Here is a 22,333-nt window from a genome sequence, read left to right on the forward strand (position 1 = left end):
TCCAACAGAACAGAGCCAAACAACAAGTCAACAGGCAGCCTGGGATTCCTGCCAAACATCAGTTGGAATGGGGCAAAGCCTGTGGTCTCATGTACTGTCGCGTTGTAAGAGAAAGTGAGAGATTACAACCAGGAGCATCTCCTCAATCAGGCTCCTTGGTCCGAGTGTACACGCTCAGGAAAGCCATACACACAGAAAAAGTTGTTCCAGAGTTGTTGCGCTACAGCCTTAGCAGATTAGTTGGGGCAGAGGTAAGCCTGGGCCAGCTTAGTAAAATGGTCAGTAACGACAAGAACATCTAGGGACCTGTTGGAGGAGTCCTCAGCCGACCAAAAGTCCACACAAACCAATTCCAGGGGTCTAGAGGTCAAAACGCTTTCAAGTGGTGCTCTCGCCTCAGGCTCGGGAGACTTGCTAACCACACAGCGACTACAGCACCGCACATACTGCACCACGTCAGTCTCCATCCCCTGCCGGTAGAATCTTTGCCTAGTCAGATAGAGTGTCCGCCTCTGGCCTTGGTGACCTGCCTCATCATGTACGCCTTTAAGAACCTTCTCCTTTAGCGCAGAGGGCACCACATACTGGAAAGTTTTCCTCTTGGTAACAACGTCCTTGGAGACACGATACAGGACACCCATGTTCAAGGTGAGTTTTTCCCAATGTCTAAGGAGCCGCAGGGCCTCAACCGGCTCACCTGCACGCTCCCGCCTCGATGGACGCCGTCGACGTTCTACAAAGTGAAGCACCCGACTCAAACTGGGGTCCGCGCGCTGTAAATCCAATAGCTTATTCCTGGGTAGAGGGTGGACATCAGACAACTCATGTGGTTGAATGGATCGAACAAGTTGTGGCAATAGGAAGGCTTGTGATGGTAAACAGTCATGGTCCAAAGAACGCTCAAGCACCGCACACACCGCTTGGCGTGAGACAGAGGTCTCTGGGGCCAGGCCCTCCGGGTCCGCCTGCAACATAGCTGCTGGATCACATGACTGACGAAACACATCCTGTACATGGTCAGAATCCACAACACTGGCTTCTTCCAGTAGTGCGCCATATGGGACTCTAGTCAGTCGATGCAGCATTCTCGGCTGAACAAAAGGCTCGCGACTGAGGGCGTCAGCAACCACATTTTTAGGGCCAGGAATGTACTTTATTCGAAAGTCATACGGAGCAAGTTTTGCCACCCACCTCTGCTCACAGGCATCCAGCTTTGGTTTAGTGAGAATGTAGGTCAGTGAGTTGTTGTCAGTCCACGCAGCGAACGGCTGGCCTTTCAACCAATGACTGAATTTGTCACAAACAGCCCATTTCAGAGCTAGAAACTCTAGCCTGTGCGCAGGATAACGTGATTGGGCGTAATTGAGAGACTTGCTCGCAAAAGCCACTGGTCGTGCCACGTCGTCGCACTCCGTCAGTTGTGAGAACACAGCACCGAGGCCATTGGATGAGGCATTAACGGACAGCAGGAATGGCTTACTGAAGTCGGGATGAGCCAATGTAGCATTTTCCAATAACGCCTGCTTCAACTTAGAGAAGGCTTCGCTGCATTCCGGGCTCCAATCAGCCAACGTTAGCTTCTTAGCCACAGGTCTCTTCCTACCTTTGCTATTTTTCGGCTTTGTCACGCCAGATGTCAAGGCAAATAGAGGCTTGCTGATACTTGAGTATCCTTCAAAGAATTGTTGGTAAAACCTAACCATTCCAAGGAAGGATCTTATCTTGGATGGTGAGGGAATGTCGGTCCCCTCAACCATCAAATCCTCCTCACACAGATCCACAATAGCCTTAACCTTCTCTGGATCCGTGGAGATGCCTTCTTTACTCACAATGTGTCCCAGAAACTTTACCGACGGCCGCATGAAATGGCACTTCTTTGGCGCTAGCTTTAGGTTATGCGCTTCTAGCTTCTCAAACACCATTTCTAGTCTCTGCAAAGCTAACTGTTCATTGGGAGCAAAGACAAGGATGTCATCCAGATAGCACAAGAGGCTTAAAAAGTTTTGGTCACCAAAAATGGCCATCATCATCCTCATGAAGGTGGCAGGGCTGTTGCACAGCCCCTGCGGAAGCCTGTTGTATTCATACAATCCAAAAGGAGATGTGAACGCAGTGAACTTCTTATCCTCCTCATGGACCTCCACATTGTAGTATCCAGAAGTCAAGTCCATGGTCGAGAAGAAAGCATTCCCCCCCAAGCCAAAGCATCGGCCTGGTGCGGCAGAGGATGTGCATCCTTCACAGTGCGTGCATTTAGCCATCTGAAATCTGTGCAAAGCTGCAGATCTCTGTTCTTCTTCCAAACAAGAACAAGAGGTGATGCATACTCACTCATAGACTTCCTTATGATCTCCCGCTCCTCCATCTCGTTCAAGGCCATCCTCAGCTTATCATAGTGTGAGGGCGACAGGCGACGATACGGTAGTCTGAAGGGTCTGCTATCACTCAGCCGAATCCGGTGAACAAAGTCTTTGGCTCTCCCACAGTCCAAACTATGACGTGAAAAGATGGATTCATACTTGGCCAGCAGATCAACAAGTTTTGTTTTCCAGAATGGGGACAAGTCACTCGAGTCAACATTAATGTCCTGCAGTCCCAAGTTGTCGAGCACAGAGCTCCCAGACCTGTGTGAAGTGTTCTGAACTAACCGTTAAGCTCTTTTCACTGCCGGTACTTGTCTGGGAAAAAGTCTTAGTCACATTGCTTTTCACGTAATCCGTCTTGCTTTCCACATACAGATAGTCAGTGTCAAACTCCTCAAGTGCCATACATGGGGAAACATCAGCAATCTTGCAGTTGCGTTTCAATGTCACTGGCTTATTGGAAGGGTTAATCACTCTCACAGGGACTCATCCATCCCCCCACATCGGCGTCACAATCCGTCCCACCATAACTGTTCTTGGCACCGTGCGTGAGTTACTCTGCTCCACTATGACTGTGCTGCCAGCTGAGAGGTGAGTATGGCTAGGAAGACGGCCCCAAACTAAATGTTCTTTTAAAGGATCCAGGGTCACAGCATGTTTAAGTTTGACAGTGCCCACCTTGTCAGGAACCTCACCACCTCTCCATTTCTCCACAGTATCCAACATCTGCAACAGGGCCCCCTCTTCACTAGAAGCTTGATCCGGGAGCGAAACTTTGGTCCAGAAATCTCCAGAAACATTCAGCACACGAATGAGATGCTTTATCACGTTGCTGCCAAGAATCAAGTCGTCGCTTTGGCCATCCACAATGAGTGTGGGAACAGAGATGTGACAGTCAAACACTTTCATCTGAAGCTCACACACTCTGGTTGGGGACGTCCTCAGACCCCCACATCCAATCAGAACAACCGATGTGGGAGCAATAGAATCCGGAGAAACAAGGTTAGCCTTTTCCAGCAAAGGAATCACACTAGAACTTAGAGAACAGGCCATCGAGCCACTGTCCAGCATGGCACGCAGCTCCAGAGCGTCCTGAATCAACGCACTGGTGTAGAAAAGGTTATCAGTCGCAGCCAGTCTCTGTGCGTTCTGAAATACCACCGAGGAATCAGCGTCCGTCGAGGCACAAAACTGAGAATAAACAGATTCAAAGTCAACATCATCAATCGGGGACGTGTCATCGGGCCCTCCACTAGTCCCCTCCTTGTGTAGGCCAGCTAGTTTCCCTGCCTCGGCGAAGTGTCCGGTTGGACAGCAGGTGAGTCAGGACCAGGGTTGGCAGGGCAAGCCATCGCCTGGTGTCCAGCAGCATGGCAGCGAAAGCACAAGCGTTCATTCCGACAGTGGGACACAGTGTCATCGCTACCACAAACTGCACTCGGGCCCCTAAACCTGGAGCGGCCGCTGTTCCTCTGTCTCAGCGGCCTGGAACGCTGAGAAGAGTCCTGCTGCAACAAGCGCTCCAACAGAGTGATAACATACTCAAGGGACTGACCACCACTTGGAAGCAGCCTAGCAGACGCAGCTGGTTGTGGAGCAGGAGGGCTCACCGCAGCTTGAATGTGGCTGTGTAGAGCATCTGTTGCCTGGGCAGAATGCAAACCCCTAACAGGGTGTGTGGGCTGACGCTGCTGAAGACGCTTCTTACGGTGATGTTCATCCAGCCGGACTTGAACATCAGCAGCTGTCCATTCCTCAAGTGGCTTGCAGCCGAAGACTAGAGACAGATCAGGGTCAGGACAGTGAGTTATAAACATGACAGTCACCTCACGAGAGGCGTTAGCAAGAGTTTTGTCTTTGCAGTCCCTCCACAGCAATGTCAATGGCCTTGTTAAGCCGAATCCAGTAATCAACTGCCGTCTCAGCCGAGAATGGCTTGGTGTCATAGAAGTCAGCTAGGGGCATAAAGGAGGTCACACTATCGCTAAAATGCTGTTTGAGTATGTCAAAAACTGGTTCAGGGCCCAACTGCAAGTTTAACGAGGGCCTGCAACGTAGCCCAACTCTCACAACATCACTCGCCCTTCCTTGCAGCTTGTTCAATACTTCCCCTGCTTGTTCACATAACTCAACGCCCCTTCTAGCCAGATACACTTTAACAGAACCTTCCCACTCAGAAATTGAAAGTCGGTCTGTGCCGTCCCCCCTGAAAGGATGTGGCTCATAACTCTGGTGGCTCACTGTCAGGTTAACTTTGGACAGATCAGCCACGGAGGAACGAGCCACGCTTGCCTCATTAGCTGAAATCGACTTGAGACAGGAGACAATATTTTCTCCAATACTGGTCCCTATCTTCTTAACTAAGTCACTGAGCACATCCACTGAGACGTGCCCCCCATCTTGAACTGCAGGTGGCATAAAGTGCTCACCTGGACTGACTTCAGCACCCCCATACATGTCATTATTTGCACCCTGAATCCCCATAGCATTGTGAGGAGTTGAAGTCAAAGGCTCACTCTCTCTAAGCCCCCCTACAGTTGGTAATGTCGAGTCAAACCAAAAGCCTCGCCCCCTCCCAACACCAAATAATCCTGACTGATCCATCGCGTAACAAAGTGTTTTTCTTTGTTGTTGTTGTTGTTCTTTTACACTAGTACACTATTCAAAATACACAAAAACACCACTTTAAAATGTGAAAATCTGCTAACCATGTCCAAGAAAAAAAAAATGAAAAGAAAACGAACCTAACAAACAGCACTTAAACAAAAGGAATCCCTCATTAATTGTTAAACCTGTTGTATCGTCACCTTCAGCCCATAACACAGAGAGAAAAAAAAAATGGGCGGCGACTCACGGAACCAAAGCGGGACTGAAATACACTCGGCAGCGTGTCGAAGCTGCACTCCCGCGACGTAACGGCAGAAATCCCGCGGCGGTGAAGAACGGGTCACGGCACCATTGTAGCGGTTGTACTCTTTCTTGCGTTGTGTTGTTAAAATCACCACCAGGACACGGACCACATTCGGCTCGTATCGGCCGTTTATTGTGTGACGTTAAGACACCTGGCGAACACCCAGAAGTTAAGTCCTCAGAAGGAACCTCGTGGCATCATAACAGTTACACACCCTGCAGCAGACTAACTTTTTAGCTACAGGGTGTCGCACCCACGTCCGCAGGGACCCACTAGAGGGCACCCACGTGACACCCTGTCATGACTCTTAGCGATAGCAAGTGGAGTCAAACACCTCCCAGTGAGCACACCCAGTGAGCACAAGACGTAATTTCAACGTTGAAATATGGTTGAAATCGGGTTGAAATGAGGTCTGAACGTCTAAGACCTCATTTCAACGTCTTTTCAACCGGCTAAAAATGGGATGAAACATCAACGTGCCAGAAAACATCAATTTGTTGATAAATGTGTCATGTTGTAACGTAAGGTTGAAAGATAGACGATATTAACGTTAAGATTTTCATAATAATTAATGAACTGGTCGGCGAAATTTGGTCTACGCGAAGACGTGATTTCAACGTATTTAATATTTCACTTAAAACTTCATAAATATGAAACTACGGACTGCGTGCTGTTAATAAGATGCGTTTAAGGCATAATAATGCGGGCACTTTCAAACATTACTTGTAAACACGTAACTCCGCTCACATCTGTAACGCGCATGCGCGAGTTCTTAGACGCCTGCAGAGCTCCGAGCGGACGCAGCACGAGGCGAAGTTACGGCAGCAGAGCGACATGAACGGGCTGATAGAACCACGAGTACCGGCTCCACTACTCTGTAAGTACGCGAGTGTTTGGATGAAGAACACCTGGAACTATAACCGGGTGTTTTACTTGTGCTGCCCACTCGATACAGGAAAGACGGTCCTTTTTGTTAAGCTAGTTAGCGTTAGCGCAGGTAGTTTGCTAGTTAGCATGCTAGCTTGGAGCATGCTAGCGTTCAGCATGATGACCTGGACCAAAAGTAAACATTCCAGAATATTTTTTGTATGTTTGGTGTTACTAATGCGTTAGGTTGTTGCTGTACCCATACATGTTATTGCATTTCACACTGAAGATACGTTTTTAAAGCAATGGTGGCTAAGTTGCATTGCAAGGGTGAAGGGCTGAATTCAACAAGTTGTGCTCTGTAAACAAGAGGCCGAAACATTGTAAGTTACTGCTGCTTAAAGCATGATACTGTGTGATATACCTGAAAATGTTACTCCAGAAATACCATAAGTTGCAGATGAATTGTTATCTTGTTTATAATGTAATAAGTAAACCATCTATAAATGAGTGTTCTAACGCACCTGCTGTTGTTATTATTATTAGTTTATTACTGTCATCATAAACCCAAATTACAAACTTTGCCTTTGTGCTTTCCCTCCTCACAGGTTTCTGCGGGTGGTGGTTGCATCTGATGGAGATTACGTCTGATGATGGTTGTCCCTGCACTGGTCCTGCCTTACCCCTGTCTTAATAATCCACAATATTAGAATCATTTATGTTGTAGGAATCGGATGTACTGTACATCTTTTAAGTTGTTCACACCTTCTTCCCTACTGTTTTCCCCTCAGGTTTCTCCAGGTTGAAGGTGTTTTACATTTTGGGGTTTAGGGGATAGGGTGTTGCATGTTTACAGATTGCAAAGCTGAACAAAATAAAATGATTTGAATTGAATAAACACGTTGACCAGAGGAATCTGCTCCGTGCACTCTGACTCCCTTTACACAAAGAATCCTCAAGTGAGGATGAGGGAGATGCAGCTGATTTCAGGTATACTATCCCAACTCAAGTGAGGCACATCTTGTTTCAGAATCTATAATGACGATTCAGAAAAATGGTCTACAAACACAGAATTGTTGAACAAAGAAATGTTGTTTCTGCACTTTTAATTCCATAATTTATTTTCCTGAAAAATATATTTTATTTCTGTATTGTTTTTAATTAGAAAAAGTGCTCTTATATGTATAGTGTTATATTTATAATAAATACAAATCAATAAAATAATGTGTTTGTCCTTGTTACGGGATGTTAACATGACAACTGTCCCAGTGAGCACAAGACGTAATTTCAACATTGAAATATGGTTGAAATCGCGTTGAAATGAGGTCTGAACGTCTAAGACCTCATTTCAACGTCTTTTCAACCGGCTAAAAATGGGATGAAACATCAACGTGCCAGAAAACGTCAATTTGTTGATCAATGTGTCATGTTGTAACGTAAGGTTGAAAGATAGACGATATTAACGTTAAGATTTTCAGAATAATTAATGAACTGGTCGGCGAAATTTGGTCTACGCGAAGACGTAATTTCAACGTATTTACTATTTCGCTTAAAACGTCATAAGTATGAAACTACGGACTGCGTGCTGTTAATAAGATGCGTTTAAGACATAATAATGCGGGCAGGTTCAAACATTACTTGTAAACACGTAACTCCGCTCACATCTGTAACGCGCATGCGCGAGTTCTTAGACGCCTGCAGAGCTCCGACCGGGTGCAGCACGAAGCGAAGTTACGGCAGCAGAGCGACATGAACGGGCTGATAGAACCACGACTACCGGCTCCACTGCTCTGTAAGTACGCGAGTGTTTGAATGAAGAACACCTGGAACTATAACCGGGTGTTTTACTTGTGCTGCCGACTCGATACAGGAAAGACGGCCCTTTTTGTTAAGCTAGTTAGCGTTAGCGCAGGTAGTTTGCTAGTTAGCATGCTAGCTTGCGGCATGCTAGCGTGCAGCATGATGACCTGGACCAAAAGTAAACATCCCAGAATATTTTTCGTGTCTTTGGTGTTGCTAATGCGTTAGGTTGTTGCTGTACCCATAAATGTTATTGCATTTCACATTGAAAATACGTTTTTAAAGCAATGGGGGCTAAATACAGATTGCAAGGGTGAAGGGCTGAATTCAACAAGTTGTGCTCTATAAACAAGAGGGACAACACATTGTAAGTTACTGCTGCATTAAAGCATGATACTGTGTAATATACCTGGACATGTTACTCCAGAAATACCATAAGTTGCAGATGAATTGTTATCTTGTTGATAATGTAATAAGTAAACAATCTATAAATTAGGGTTCTAACACACCTGCTGCTGTTATTATTACTAGTTTCCTATTGTCATCATAAACCCAAATGACCAACTTTGCCTTTGTGCTTTCCCACCTCACAGGTTTCTGCGGGTGGTGGTTGCATCTGATGGAGGTTACGTCTGATGATGGTTGTCCCTGCACTGGTCCTGCCTTACCCCTGGTTTAGTAATCCACAATATTAGAATCATTTCTGTCGTAGGAATTGGATGTACTGTACATCTTTAAATTGTTCATACTCTACACACCTACTGCCTTGCTGTTTTCTCCTCAGGTTTCTCCCGGTTGAAGGTTTTTTACATTTTGGGGGTTTTGGGACAGGATGTTGCATGTTTACAGATTGCAAAGCTGAACAAAATAAAATCATTTGAATTGAATAAACACGTTGACCAGAGAAATCTGCAATTGAGGGCTGTTCTCTGCACTCTGACTCCCTTTACACAAAGAATCATCAAGTGAGGATGAGGGAGATGCAGCTGATTTCAGGTATACTATCCCAACTCAAGTCACTCACAGCCACATCTTGTTACAGAATCTAAAAATGAAGTTCAAATGATTCAGAAAAATGGTCTACAAACACAGAATTGTTGTTGTTGAACACAGAAATGTTGTTTCTGCACTTTTAAATCCATTGTTTATTTCCCTGAAATATATATTTTATTTTTGTATTGTTTTTAATTAGGAAAAGTGTTATATGTATAGTGTTATATTTATAATAAATGCAAATCAATAAAATAATGTGTTTGTCCTTGTTAAGGGCTGTTAACATGACAACTGTGACTAAGTATGTAACTTGTACGTTTCCAGCGAGCAATTTATCCGTTGAAACAACGTTGAAAAGACGTTTACGTTTAGACCACATTTCAACCAGTGAGTATTTCAACGTTGAAAAGACGTTTAAAAGACGTCTATGGCCCGACGTTGAAAAGACGTTGCAAAATGGTTTAAAAGTGAAAGTTGTTTCAACGTCTATTCGTAGACCTTGAAAAGATGTTCGCGTATAGACCCGTTTTCAACGTGATTTATAATATCGGTGGTAAACTTACAAATGTGGACGTAGTTTCTTTTTAAACCTCTAAAATAATGATATAGCATACAAGAGAAGACGAAATATTACCGTATTAAAAAATCACGTTGAAATGTGGTCTAAACATAGACGTCTTTTCAACGTCTACGAATAGACGTTGAAACAACTTTCACTTTTAAACCATTTTGCAACGTCTTTTCAACGTCGGGCATAGACGTCTTTTAAACGTCTTTTCAACCAAAAAATGCTCACTGGGCAAGACGTAATTTCAACGTTGAAATATGGTTGAAATCAGGTCTGAACGTCTAAGACCTCATTTCAACGTCTTTTCAACCGTCTAAAAATGGGATGAAACATCAACGTGCCAGAAAACGTTAATTTGTTGATAAATGTGTCATGTTGTAACGTAAGGTTGAAAGAGAGACGATATTAACGTTAAGATTTTCATAATAATTAATGAACTGGTCGGCGAAATTTGGTCTACGCGAAGACGTAATTTCAACGTATTTACTATTTCGCTTAAAACTTCATAAATATGAAACTACGGAATGCGTGCTGTCAATAAGATGCGTTTAAGACATAATAATGCGGGCAGGTTCAAACATTACTTGTAAACACGTAACTCCGCTCACATCTGTAACGCGCATGCGCGAGTTCTTAGACGCCTGCAGAGCTCCGACCGGGTGCAGCACGAAGCGAAGTTACGGCAGCAGAGCGACATGAACGGGCTGATAGAACCACGACTACCGGCTCCACTACTCTGTAAGTACGCGAGTGTTTGAATGAAGCACACATGGAACTATAACCGGGTGTTTTACTTGTGCTGCCGACTTGATACGGGAAAGACGGCCCTTTTTGTTAAGCTTGTTAGCGTTAGCGCAGGTAGTTTGCTAGTTATTATGCTAGCTTGGAGCATGATGACCTGGACCAAAAGTAAAGACAGACATTTTTGTGCGTGTTTGGTGTTGCTAATGCGTTAGATTGTTGCTGTACCCATAAATATTATTGCATTTCACATTGAAAAAAATACGTTTTTAAAGCAATGGTGGCTAAGTTGCATTGCAGGGGTGAAGGGCTGAATTCAACAAGTTGTGCTCTGTAAACAAGAGGCTGAAACATTGTAAGTTACTGCTGCTTAAAGCATGATACTGTGTAATATACCTGGACATGTTACTCCAGAAATACCATAAGTTGCAGATGAATTGTTATCTTGTTGATAATGTAATAAGTAAACCATCTATAAATGAGTGTTCTAACGCACCTGCTGTTGTTATTATTATTAGTTTATTACTGTCATCATAAACCCAAATTACCAACTTTGCCTTTGTGCTTTCCCTCCTCACAGGTTTCTGCGGGTGGTGGTTGCATCTGATGGAGGTTACGTCTGATGATGGTTGTCCCTGCACTGGTCCTGCCTTACCCCTGTCTTAATAATCCACAATATTAGAATCATTTATGTTGTGGGAATCGGATGTACTGTACATGTTTTAAGTTGTTCACACCTTCTTCCCTACTGTTTTCCCCTCAGGTTTCTCCAGGTTGAAGGTTTTTTACATTTTGGGGTTTAGGGGATAGGGTGTTGCATGTTTACAGATTGCGAAGCTGAACAAAATAAAATGATTTGAATTGAATAAACACGTTGACCAGAGGAATCTGCAATTGAGGGGTTTTCTCTGCACTCTGACTCCCTTTACACAAAGAATCCTCAAGTGAGGATGAGGGAGATGCAGCTGATTTCAGGTATACTATCCCAACTCAAGTGAGCCACATCTTGTTACAGAATCTATAATGAAGTTCCAATGATTCAGAAAAATGGTCTACAAACACAGAAATGTTGTTCCTGCACTTTTAATTCCATAATTTATTTTCATGAAAAATATATTTTATTTCTGTATTGTTTTTAATTAGCAAAAGTGCTGTTATATGTATAGTGTTATATTTATAATAAATACAAATCAATAAAATAATAGCGAGCAATTTATCCGTTGAAACAACGTTTAAAAGACGTCTATGGCCCGACGTTGAAAACACGTTGCAAAATGGTTTAAAAGTGAAAGTTGTTTCAACGTCTATTCGTAGACGTTGAAAAGATGTTCGCGTATAGACCCGTTTTCAACGTGATTTATAATATCGGTGGTAAACTTACAAATGTGGACGTAGTTTCTTTTTAAACCTCTAAAATAATGATATAGCATACAAGGGAAGACGAAATATTACCGTATTAAAAAATCACGTTGAAATGTGGTCTAAACATAGACGTCTTTTCAACGTCTACGAATAGACGTTGAAACAACTTTCACTTTTAAACCATTTTGCAACGTCTTTTCAACGTTGGGCATAGACGTCTTTTAAACGTCTTGTCAACCAAAAAATGCTCACTGGGCTGTTACACCTACAGTACTGAGTGAAAACCAAATCAGTGTAATCAGAATTGAAAAGAATGCCCTCTGTTCTCTGAGGGTGTTGGTGTTATATTGAACTTGATATGCAGTGTCTCTCTCTGGAAATTTTTGCTGGAGTTAATCAGGAGGGTGAGTAGTCCGATATTGATGAGATAAGAGATGATGCAAGTACTGCCAAAGTTGATTGATAGAACTTCATTTGATGTTGAAATGTGTGCCTTTAATATACAGTCATCTGTCATCTTTTGTTTTAAATCATTTTCATTTGTTCATGTAAAAGGATGGTGATTCCATGCACTCTGTTTTAATTTTATTACACTTTCTCCTCATAAATATCTGAGTGCATGTTATTTTGTGTCTCAGGAGAATGTTGCCTACAAATGTGTGTTTTTGCACTTTCAAGAATTGTGCTACTGTTTATTCCAGTTACTTTAATTTGAATAAATGGCTCTAATTCATTTGAATAATACTGTCTGAATTTCTGTTCTTTTTGAGGACCAGGAAGGCATCCCTTAGCTGCTGTCCGGTTGCATTCATGTTGACAATTATTAAGTTCATAATACTTAGAAATGTGTTTTATTGTGGCCCAAAAGCTACTTCACCATACTCAAAACATTGCTTTGAATTAATTGGCTTAACTTAAAAATTCTAGTGGAAAACAGTAACATATTTTTTTAAGTTGACCCAATGATTCATACCTGGAAAATCAGGATTGCATCGATGTTGTTAGATTGAGTTGCACATATTTATTGGTAAATTGATAAATTGAGTTCTTCAATGACTTATTGAGTGCAGAGGAGGAGGAAGAGGGGGAGAAGATGAAAGAGGAGGGTAAGAGACTTGACTGGCACGTCTTTTATATCAAGTAAGGAATCAGGAATCAGGAAACATTTATTAGCCAAAATATGTCAAACATACAAGGAATTTGTCTTGGCGGTTAGTGCGCGACAGTAGACAGACAAGACAACAGTGCACAAGTAATAAAATAAAGTGGAATGAAATGCTAATGCAATGGGTTAGTAGAATACGGCTAAGGCTATGGGTTAGTATAAAACAAGGGAATAAAGTTAAAAAAAATTTAATATTAAAAAGTTAAAAAGAAAAATATTAAGCATAAAGTGCACTAACGAACAAGTAACAGACAAGAGACAAAGTGACAAGTGACAAAGTGATGAATTGCAGTTAAAGTGGCATGTGCAGTATGAGGGGGAGTGACCGGTGGAGTGTTATAGTCAGGCAGTGGGGGACCGGGCTCTGTTGATGAGCCTGACTGCCGACGGGAAGAAACTGTTGGTGTGGCGGGAGGTCTTAGTCCTGATGGACCTCAGCCTCCTCCCAGATGGAAGGGGCACAGTTTTTGTCCGGGGTGGGAGGGGTCGGCCGCGATCTTTTTAGCTCGCTTCAGAGACCCGGAAGCGAACAAGTCCTGCAGGGACGGCAGATTGCAGCCGATCACCCTCTCTGCAGAGCGGATGACCCGCTGAAGCCTGCCCTTGTCCTTGGCTGTGGCTGCAGCGTACCAGACGGTGATGGAGGAGCAGAGGATGGACTCGATGATGGCCGTGTAGAAGTGGACCATCATCGTCTTTGGCAGGTTGAATTTCTTCAGCTGCCTCAGGAAGAACAACCTCCGCTGAGCCTTCTTGGTGATGGAGCTGATGTTCAGCTCCCACTTGAGGTCCTGGGTGATGATGGAGCCCAGGAAACGGAAGGAATCCACAATAGTGACGGGGGAGTCACACAGGGTGATGGGGGAGGGTGGGGCTCTGTTCCGCCGGAAATCCACAACCATGTCCACTGTCTTTAGAGCGTTGAGCTCCAGGTTGTTCTGGCTGCACCACGACACCAGATGGTCAGACTCCCACCTGTAGGCCGACTCGTCCCCACCAGAGATTAGTCCAATGAGGGTGGTGTCATCCGCAAACTTCAGGAGCTTGACGGACTGGTGACTGGAGGTGCAGCTGTTGGTGTACAGAGAGAAGAGCAGAGGGGAAAGAACGCAGCCTTGGGGGGAACCGGTGCTGATGGTCCGAGAGGCTGAGACATGTGTCCCCAGCTTCACGTGCTGCTTCCTGTCAGACAGGAAGTCAGTGATCCACTTGCAGGTGGAGTCGGGCACGTGCAGCTGGGAGAGTTTTTCCTGCAGCAGAGACGGGATGATAGTGTTGAAAGCAGAGCTGAAGTCCACAAACAGGATCCTGGCGTAGGTTCCTGGGGAGTCCAGATGCTGGAGGATGTAGTGGAGGGCCATGTTGACAGCATCGTCCACAGACCTGTTGGCTCTGTAGGCGAACTGCAGGGGGTCCAGGAGGGGGTCGGTGAGGGACTTCAGGTGGGTCAGGACTAGCCGTTCAAAAGACTTCATGACTCCGGAGGTCAGGGCGACGGGCCTGTAGTCATTGAGTCCTGTGATCCTGGGCTTCTTGGGGACAGGGATGATGGTGGAGGCCTTGAAGCAGGCTGGTACGTGGCATGTCTCCAGGGAGGTGTTGAAGATGTCAGTGAACACCTGGTGAGACAGCTGGTCAGCACAATGCTTCAGGGAGTGAGGGGAAACGGAGTCCGGACCGGCTGCCTTACGGGGATTAAGTCTTCTAAAGAGCCGGTTAACGTCTCTCTCCAGAATAGAGAGGGTCGTTGCTGGTGGGGGAGGGGAAGGTGATATAGTTGAAGAGGCGTGAGCACCTGATGGGCTGGGGGAGGGAGGGGAGGGGGACTGCAGCAGGTTGGTGGAGCTGTGGGGGATGGGATCAGGACATTGTCTTTCAAATCTGCAGTAGAACTCATTGAGCTCGTCTGCCAGGCGGAGGTCATTCATGGAGTGGGGGGTTTTTGGCTTGTAGTTGGTGAGGTGTTTGAGGCCTCTCCAGACCGAAGCAGAGTCACTTGCTGAGAACTGTTGTTGGAGTTTCTCAGAGTACAGTCGTTTAGCATCTCTCACCGCCTTGCTAAACTTGTATTTTGCCTCTGTGTACAAGTCTTTGTCCCCACTCCTAAATGCCTGATCCTTCTGCAGGCGTAGTGTTTTGAGTTCCGCTGTGAACCAGGGTTTGTCGTTGTTGTAACTCACCCTGGTGCATGATGGTACACAGCTGTCCTCACAGAAGCCTCTGTGAACTCATCCAGACTGTCAGTAGCAGTTCTGAAAACATCCCAGTCTGTGCAGTCAAAGCACGCCCGAAGATCCTCCAGCGTCTCACTGGTCCAGTACTTGAATTCCCTCACCACAGGTTTGCAGAGCTTTAGTTTCTGCCTGTATGCAAGTAGTCAGTGTCCTAGGGGGTTGTGTTTGTGAGGGGAGGTGGGGGGCAGAAAGCTTCAGGGTCCTATAGATTATGACTTAATATAGAACCTGGAAAATCAGGAGGTAGCATGGAATTTTTTCTGTGGGAACCCTGTTTCAGCGGGGGTTAGGTTATATGGTAAATGAAGAGGGTCACGGGGGTACCGGCACAAGGGGGACTGGGATTAAAAGATGATAAAGATGAAGAGGCAGTAGTGGCAGGGCAGGAGGAGAGGGAAAAAGGGGGTGTGTGTGTGTGAGGGAAGGGGGGGGGCGTTGTGGTGGTGAATGGCAAGTCATTTTAAGCTTAGTTACACATATTTGCATTCGTTCAAGATTCTGTTGATGATAGCCTACTGTAAGACAAAGATGCAACATTCTATCTCTCCGGATGGCGGGCGAGACGCTCCGGTTAGCTCGCCACCGCATTTGTGTGCATAAACTACAAAATAGAACAACACGTGAACCCAAACCGTTTCGGTGAGGATGCAGTTTCACAGTTGGATTCCATGCAGTGTGCTTCCTCGGTCCTGGACTCAAAAGCGATGCAAGACTTGTCATCGTCTACCAAGTTGTTTTTCTCTGGGTCAAGTGTCCTGAGCTCTTCCAGCATTTCTACTTCGTCGTCATAATCATTGACGTCTTTGAGGATCTTTATGGCCGTATTCTCATTTGTTTTAATATTGACACACTTGGCTACTTTTCCAAAACCTCCTTCTGCAACAAACTCCAATACTTTGTATTGTACAGACTTGTTGCGGAGTATGAAAAGCTCTTTTTCCTGCAATGGTTTCGGTGAGGTTGGAGTTTCAGAGTTGGATTCCATGCTGGATGATTCCTCAGTCCTGGAGTTGTCCATGTTTGAGGAAACCTCTCCTGAGTCAGATAATTCCGTGTCGCTTTCAAAATTGCTGAGATATTGACATTCGTCTGAATCACACGCAGGGCAGACGACCATCAGGTCAATGGCAGCGTGTGTATATGGGCTTTTGTGAGCGTAGTCAGCCAGGTGACTCATGGTGACAAAAGAATGTTCCAAAGCTTGCTGAGGTGTTATTCTCATCTCAGCATCTGAATTAAGCAACATTTGAAGGAGATTCAAAAATGCCCTTGTGTCTTCAACTTCAACCTCCTCAATTGCATTTGAATATTTGTTTACTGCGTCAGCCAAATTTCCGATATGGTCAAAGTTCCTCTTTGACAATTGCAGCTGGTCATCATTTTCCTTCTTGTACTCCTCCGCTGTCTTTAGTCTCCATTGTGAATTGGGAGGGCAGCGTTCCCTCTTGAAATACTGGTGAGTGTCTTTTCCAGCATCTAGCAGGTGGTCTTGTGGCTGACCGAGCAGACAGCAAATAGTTTTCATTACGCCATATGTTGATGTTCCATAGAAGATGTTGTGGCCAAAAAACAGACATGCCAAGACACATCCCAGTGCCCACATGTCAATGGCTTCAGATATGGGGAGGCCCAAGGACACTTCTGGTGCTCGGTTTTGACAAGGTTGTACAATCATTCCTTCCTCTACTTCGGAAACTGGCATGGCCAAACCAAAGTCAATTAATTTCACCTTGAAGGGCTGATCTTGGTGGTTGACGAGCATAACGTTGTCAAGTTTCAGGTCTGTGTAAAGAATGCCGATACCCTTCAGGGCGTTGAATGCTACAAGTAGCTGACTGGTTATAGGACGGATTTCATTAAGAGTCAATGGTTTCTTTCTCTGTACCATCAAATCCCAAAGACTCCTGTCTAGCAACTCCAAAGCGATGCAAGACTTGTCATCGTCTATGAAACTGTCCATGAATCTCACCAAGTTGTTTTTCTCTGGGTCAAGTGTCCTAAGCTCTTCCAGCATTTCTACTTCGTCGTCATAATCATTGACGTCTTTGAGGATCTTTATGGCCGTATTCTCATTTGTTTTCATATTGACACACTTGGCTACTTTGCCAAAATTTCCTTCTCCAATAAACTCCAATACTTTGTATTGTACAGACTTGTTGCGGAGTATAAAAAGCTCTTTTTCCTGCAATGGTTTCGGTGAGGTTGGAGTTTCAGAGTTGGATTCCATGCAGGATGATTCCTCAGTCCTGGAGTTGTCCATGTTTGAGGAAACCTTTCCTGAGTCAGATGATTCCGTGTCGCTTTCAAAATCGCTGAGATATTCATGACATTCGTCTGAATCACACGCAGGGCAGACGACCATCAGCTCAAAGGCAGCTTGTGTATAAGAGCTTCTGTGAGCGTAGTCAGCCAGGTGACTCATGGTGACAAAAGAATGTTCCAAGGCTTGCTGAGGTGTTATTCTCATCTCAGCATCTGGATTGAGCAACATTTGAAGGAGATTTAAAAATGCCCTTGTGTCTTCAACTTCAACCTCCTCAATTGCATTTGAATATTTGTTTACTGCGTCAGCCAAATTTCCAATTCGGTCAAATTCCCACTCTGACAATTGCAGCTGGTCATCATTTTCCTTCTTGTACTCTTCCGGTGTCTTCAGTCTCCATTGTGAATTGGGAGAGCAGCGTTCCCTCTTGAAATACTGGTGAGTGTATTTTCCAGCATCTAGCAGGTGGTCTTGTGGCTGACCGAGCAGACAGCAAACAGTGTTCATTACGTCGTACAAAGATTCACCAATGAAGATGTCTTGGTATAAAAACAGAGATGCCAATAGACATCCCAGTGACCACATGTCAATGGCTTCAGATATGGGGAGGCCCAAGGACACTTCTGGTGCTTGGTATGCAATAGGTTGTGCAATCATTCCTTCCCGTGCTTCGGAGGCTGGCATGGCCAAACCAAAGTCAATTAATTTCACTCTGAAGGGCTCATCTTGGTGGTTGACGAGCATAACGTTGTCAAGTTTTACGTCTGCATGAAGGATGCCGATACCCTTCAGGGCGTTGAGTGCTACAAGTAGCTGACGAGTTATAGGACGGATTTCATTAAGAGTCAATGGTGCCTCTCTCTGTTCCATCAAATCGTAAAGACTCCTGTCTAAACACTCAAAAGCGATGCAAGACTTGTCATCAACTATGAAATTATCCACGAATCCCACCAAGTTGTTTTTCTCTGTATCAAGTTTCCTGAGCTTTTCCAGCATTTGTACTTCGATGGCATAATCATTGACGTCTTTGAGGATCTTCATGGCCGTGTTCTCATTTGCTTTCAAATTGACACATTTGGCTACTTTGCCAAAAGTTCCTTCTCCAATAAACTCCAATACTTTGTATTGTACAGACTTGTTGCAGAGTATGGAGAGCTCTTTTTCCTGCAATGGTTCCGCTGAGGTTGGAGTTTCAGAGTTGGATTCCATACAGAATGATTCCTCACTGCTGGAGTTGTCCATGTCTGAGGAAACCTCACCTGACATTGTGCAGATGAGTCCTTGTACTGGGGGTAAAACGTTTTTTCAAAATTAGACAGATGTTCAACTTCAGCTCTCAGGAGCTCTGCACTTCTGTTATGTTCTGAGTTATGGAATGGAATGCCTTGCCAGATCAAAGGAAAGACTGATGAGATCAGATGACAGGCATGTAACCATGGAAACGTGATGACATCACACAGTGTGAAATGGTTGCTATTTATGCCATATATGGTTACATTGCAAGATCAAAGACTGATGACATCAAATGACACTATGTCGGATGTCATCAAATGGTTTCTATGGTTACATTCCTGCAAAATAAATACTTTATTTTCTCCACTGTATCACACACAAAAAGGAGAACTATACTTGAATCTCGGAAATCAACAAAAATATCCCAAACCGCTATGAACACAATTTCCTTGTTATCTTTTTTTTAAAACGCTTGCATTAATATTTTTGATCCGTTATTAAAAAGTTAGCACTCCTTCACGCTGCGGATCAGAGTCAGAGGAGGGCGGGTCTCTTGGCGTAGGTTGGATTTGAAAGAATGGCGGAGGCAGCTTCAGACATAGATATTATATATAAAGGCCTTTGTATATAATATCTATGGCTCAGATACATCCGCCCGCGTCCAGCTCTGAACCGAAAGCGGATGCAAAAGTACCGACGAGAGTGGGAGGAATCACCGGGGATCGCAGCGTTATTATTTTGTATTGAAGGTGGAAACCCTACTCACTACTTTTACCACAACACCCTTTCTTTTATTAAATACATTTTAACCTTTCGATCACCGATGCCCTCTGTCCGTCCGGCGTTTCTTCATTTTGAACAGACACACACTTCATTTTATATTATTGTTACTAATGGCCCGACGATATGAAGCGCTGATAACAGAATAAACTACAGATCCCATAATGCAGCGCTTCAGCTGCCTTGCCGAGCGCTTTCCGTGGCGTTTCTGGCTGACATAACCGCTCGTCTCAACGCCTTAAACCTCCAGCTCCATGGACGTGACCGCATGATCACTGACATGTATGACGCAGTGAAGGCATTTCAAGTGAAGCTGATTTTATGGGAAACACACATGCACCAGTGCAACTTGCCCCACTTTCCCTGTTGCCAACTAATGCGGCACAGCGGTGTTCCCAAATACGCGCGTTGCTGATAAACTGAGCGCACTGCGCGCGGAGTTCGCGCGGCGCTTTGGTGATTTTGAGGAACAAAAAAATAATTTTGAGTTGTTTCGCAACCCATTTGCCGTCGACGTGGAAACTGCACCTGTGCAGATTCAGATGGAGCTGATTGAGCTGCAGTGTGATGGGACACTAAAGACAAAGTCCGACACTGTTTATTCACTCCAGTCCCGCAGCAATGTCCCAGCTCCGTCTACATCGAACCTTGTGCATGTTTGGTAGCACATATCTGCGTGAGAAGCTGTTCTCAGTGAAGACAAACAAAACAGCACACAGGAGTCGTCTCACTGATGAACTCCCATCCCATGGTCCTCTCCCACCCTCCCGTTGGTGATTTGAGGGCCGTCTGGGATCCGGCCCTTGAGGGGGGGGCTATGGGGTGGGTTATGGGGGGGGCTGAGCCGCCGCCGACTGCGGAGGTGTTCCATGTCCCCGAGCTGGAGCCGACTACGGAGGTGTTCCGTGTCCCCGAGCCGACGGAGCCGACTACGGAGGTGTTCCGTGTCCCCGAGCCGGAGCCGACTACGGAGGTGTTCCGTGTCCCCGAGCCGACGGAGCCGACTACGGAGGTGTTCCGTGTCCCCGAGCCGACGGAGCCGACTACGGAGGTGTTCCGAGCCGACGGAGCCGACTGCGGAGGTGTTCCGTGTCCCCGAGCCGACGGAGCCGACTACGGAGGTGTTCCGAGCCGACGGAGCCGACTGCGGAGGTGTTCCGTGTCCCCGAGCCGACGGCGACAACCGCGGAGGTGTTCCGTGTCCCCGAGCTGCCGCCGCCGACCCCGGAGGTTTCCCGTGTCTCCGAGCCTGCCATTCTAGAGACGTTCCGTGCCCGTTGGTGACCGCCCGCCGGGCCGACCCCCAGAGGCTCCCCGCTCGTCTGGCCACCCGCCGCCCGCCAGAGTTTCCCGGGTGGTCCGACCAACGTCTCTGGTTTCCCTGCCCCCCCCACCCCTTGTTTTGCTCTAGTGTGAGCCGCCTGGAAGTCGGTCCTTGAGGGGGGGGTACTGTCACGGTGTGGTTTCACTTCCTGTTGTATTTTGTAGTTTTCTGCCACTCGTGTCCCCGGGTAACTTCACTTCCTGCCTTGTCCCGTCATCCCCTGTGATCGTCTAATAGTTTCCACCTGTGTCCAATCACCTGCACCTCCCTTGTGTATTTAAGCCGTGTGTCTCTTGTGTCACTTGTCGCGTCATTGTCTTTAGCCACGCATGTCCTGTCTTTGTCTTGGATGCCCATAGTTTCATGACTGAGTGTTTTTGCCCCTTGGATTTTGGACCTTTTGACTATTAAAGTCCTTTGTGTTCCTGACAACTCTGCGTTTGAGTCCTGCCTCCCACCCGCAACCCTGACAGTTCATATTTCTAACTTGTATAATTTTCACTGATATATTTTTATGGAGAGCAAGATATTTTAGGTTAAGTTAATGTTTATTTATTGCAGAATAACATTCCTGTCTGTTTGTATTTATATTTATGTTAAAAGAAACTTTTAGTTTTAGTGTGTTCAATAAATGTTTATTCTGTTCGGCCCGTGACCTAAAGTGTTTTGAATTTTGGCCCCCGGTGCAATTGAGTTTGACACCCCTGACCTAGAGAGTCACGTCTTTGTGTGTGGAAGTCGTTGGTTTGTTTATTTATTTATCATGGACTTTATTGCCTCGTGCTTTTTTCGCGGACATATTTGTCCCGTATTTTCCTCCACAACTTTGTGCACCTCTTGTTCTCCCTCCATGAACCGCAGTAGGACCGAGTGCGAAAAGTGGTCGGTGGAAGCTTCCTTTGTCCGGACGGCAGGCTCCGGTGGCCGGTGGCAGGTTCCCTTTTCGGAGCGGCAGGTTGCATTGGTCGGTGGTCGGTTCTTCCGGTGTTCGGTGGAAGGATCCTTTTTCAGTAGAGACATGAACCCGCGTCCTCCTCCTCATGCAAATGACATGTTAACGAGTATCTTCACGGCCACGCGTTCGCAGTAAATCATTGTTTCTAACTGTATTGAGAATCAGGCACAACACAGCGACCTGCAAGCAGCGCAGCGTCTTTAATAAAGTGATGTGTGTCTTAATGCGATGCTTTAGAAATGAACACACAGGGATTCTGTATTTGGTCATGAAGTCTGAAAAGGGTCATTTGGGCAACGTTTTGATAACCGACCGCAGCCAGCGGGGAGAGAGCACCAGCGGACTGACGGCAGCCCCCCGCCCCGCACCCCCCTCCGCACCCCGGCCACACCGTCCACTCGACCACTAGAAATGGGTCATTTAGCGTGCGCGGTCGATCCACATGTCCCTTTATTGTTTTAGCGTTGCCTCTTTGATTATCGCCACCGTCCTACGAGGTGAACGGCAGCTCACATGAACCGTCGCCACCTTCCCGTGATGAAATTGCGCTTCTATGTTCATGTTGAGTTTGTATCCTTATGTTTGAAATGCACTTGTAACCCTCATGAAGTTAGGGCTACTGATACCAGTAGTAGTGGCAGTTATTGCCTCTGGGGGGCGCGCTTGCGTTCCGCTCAAGGGAGCTACCCACGAAACCCACGAGCGAGGAATCCCTTTTTCATTTAGCTGACGCTTTTATCCAAAGCGACTTACGTTACATTTTTAACCCATGGC

At 45.7% G+C, this 22,333-nt stretch overlaps 2 protein-coding genes and 3 long non-coding RNA genes across 5 annotated transcripts in view; 4 read left to right on the plus strand and 1 right to left on the minus strand.

Moving 5' to 3' along the window:
- Positions 1 to 22,333, plus strand: part of LOC144383430 (major histocompatibility complex class I-related protein 1-like) — a 60,628-nt gene that overhangs the window by 18,427 nt on the left and 19,868 nt on the right. The window lies entirely within an intron of this gene.
- The window catches only part of LOC120826863 (H-2 class I histocompatibility antigen, K-D alpha chain), a 233,836-nt gene that overhangs the window by 6,620 nt on the left and 204,883 nt on the right, over positions 1 to 22,333 (minus strand). The gene's annotated exons all lie outside the window — the stretch shown is intronic.
- On the plus strand, positions 5,048 to 7,039 carry LOC144383440 (uncharacterized). The gene is made up of 2 exons (XR_013450839.1): positions 5,048 to 6,151; positions 6,750 to 7,039. It is a non-coding gene; the product is annotated as an uncharacterized LOC144383440 (long non-coding RNA).
- Positions 7,426 to 9,231, plus strand: LOC144383443 (uncharacterized). Its single transcript, XR_013450842.1, has 2 exons — positions 7,426 to 7,933; positions 8,535 to 9,231. It is a non-coding gene; the product is annotated as an uncharacterized LOC144383443 (long non-coding RNA).
- On the plus strand, positions 9,741 to 11,123 carry LOC144383438 (uncharacterized). The gene is made up of 2 exons (XR_013450836.1): positions 9,741 to 10,240; positions 10,824 to 11,123. It is a non-coding gene; the product is annotated as an uncharacterized LOC144383438 (long non-coding RNA).

The sequence above is a fragment of the Gasterosteus aculeatus genome, chromosome 10 (assembly GCF_964276395.1).
Source record: "Gasterosteus aculeatus chromosome 10, fGasAcu3.hap1.1, whole genome shotgun sequence".
In the NCBI taxonomy this organism is placed as follows: Eukaryota; Metazoa; Chordata; class Actinopteri; order Perciformes; family Gasterosteidae; genus Gasterosteus; species Gasterosteus aculeatus.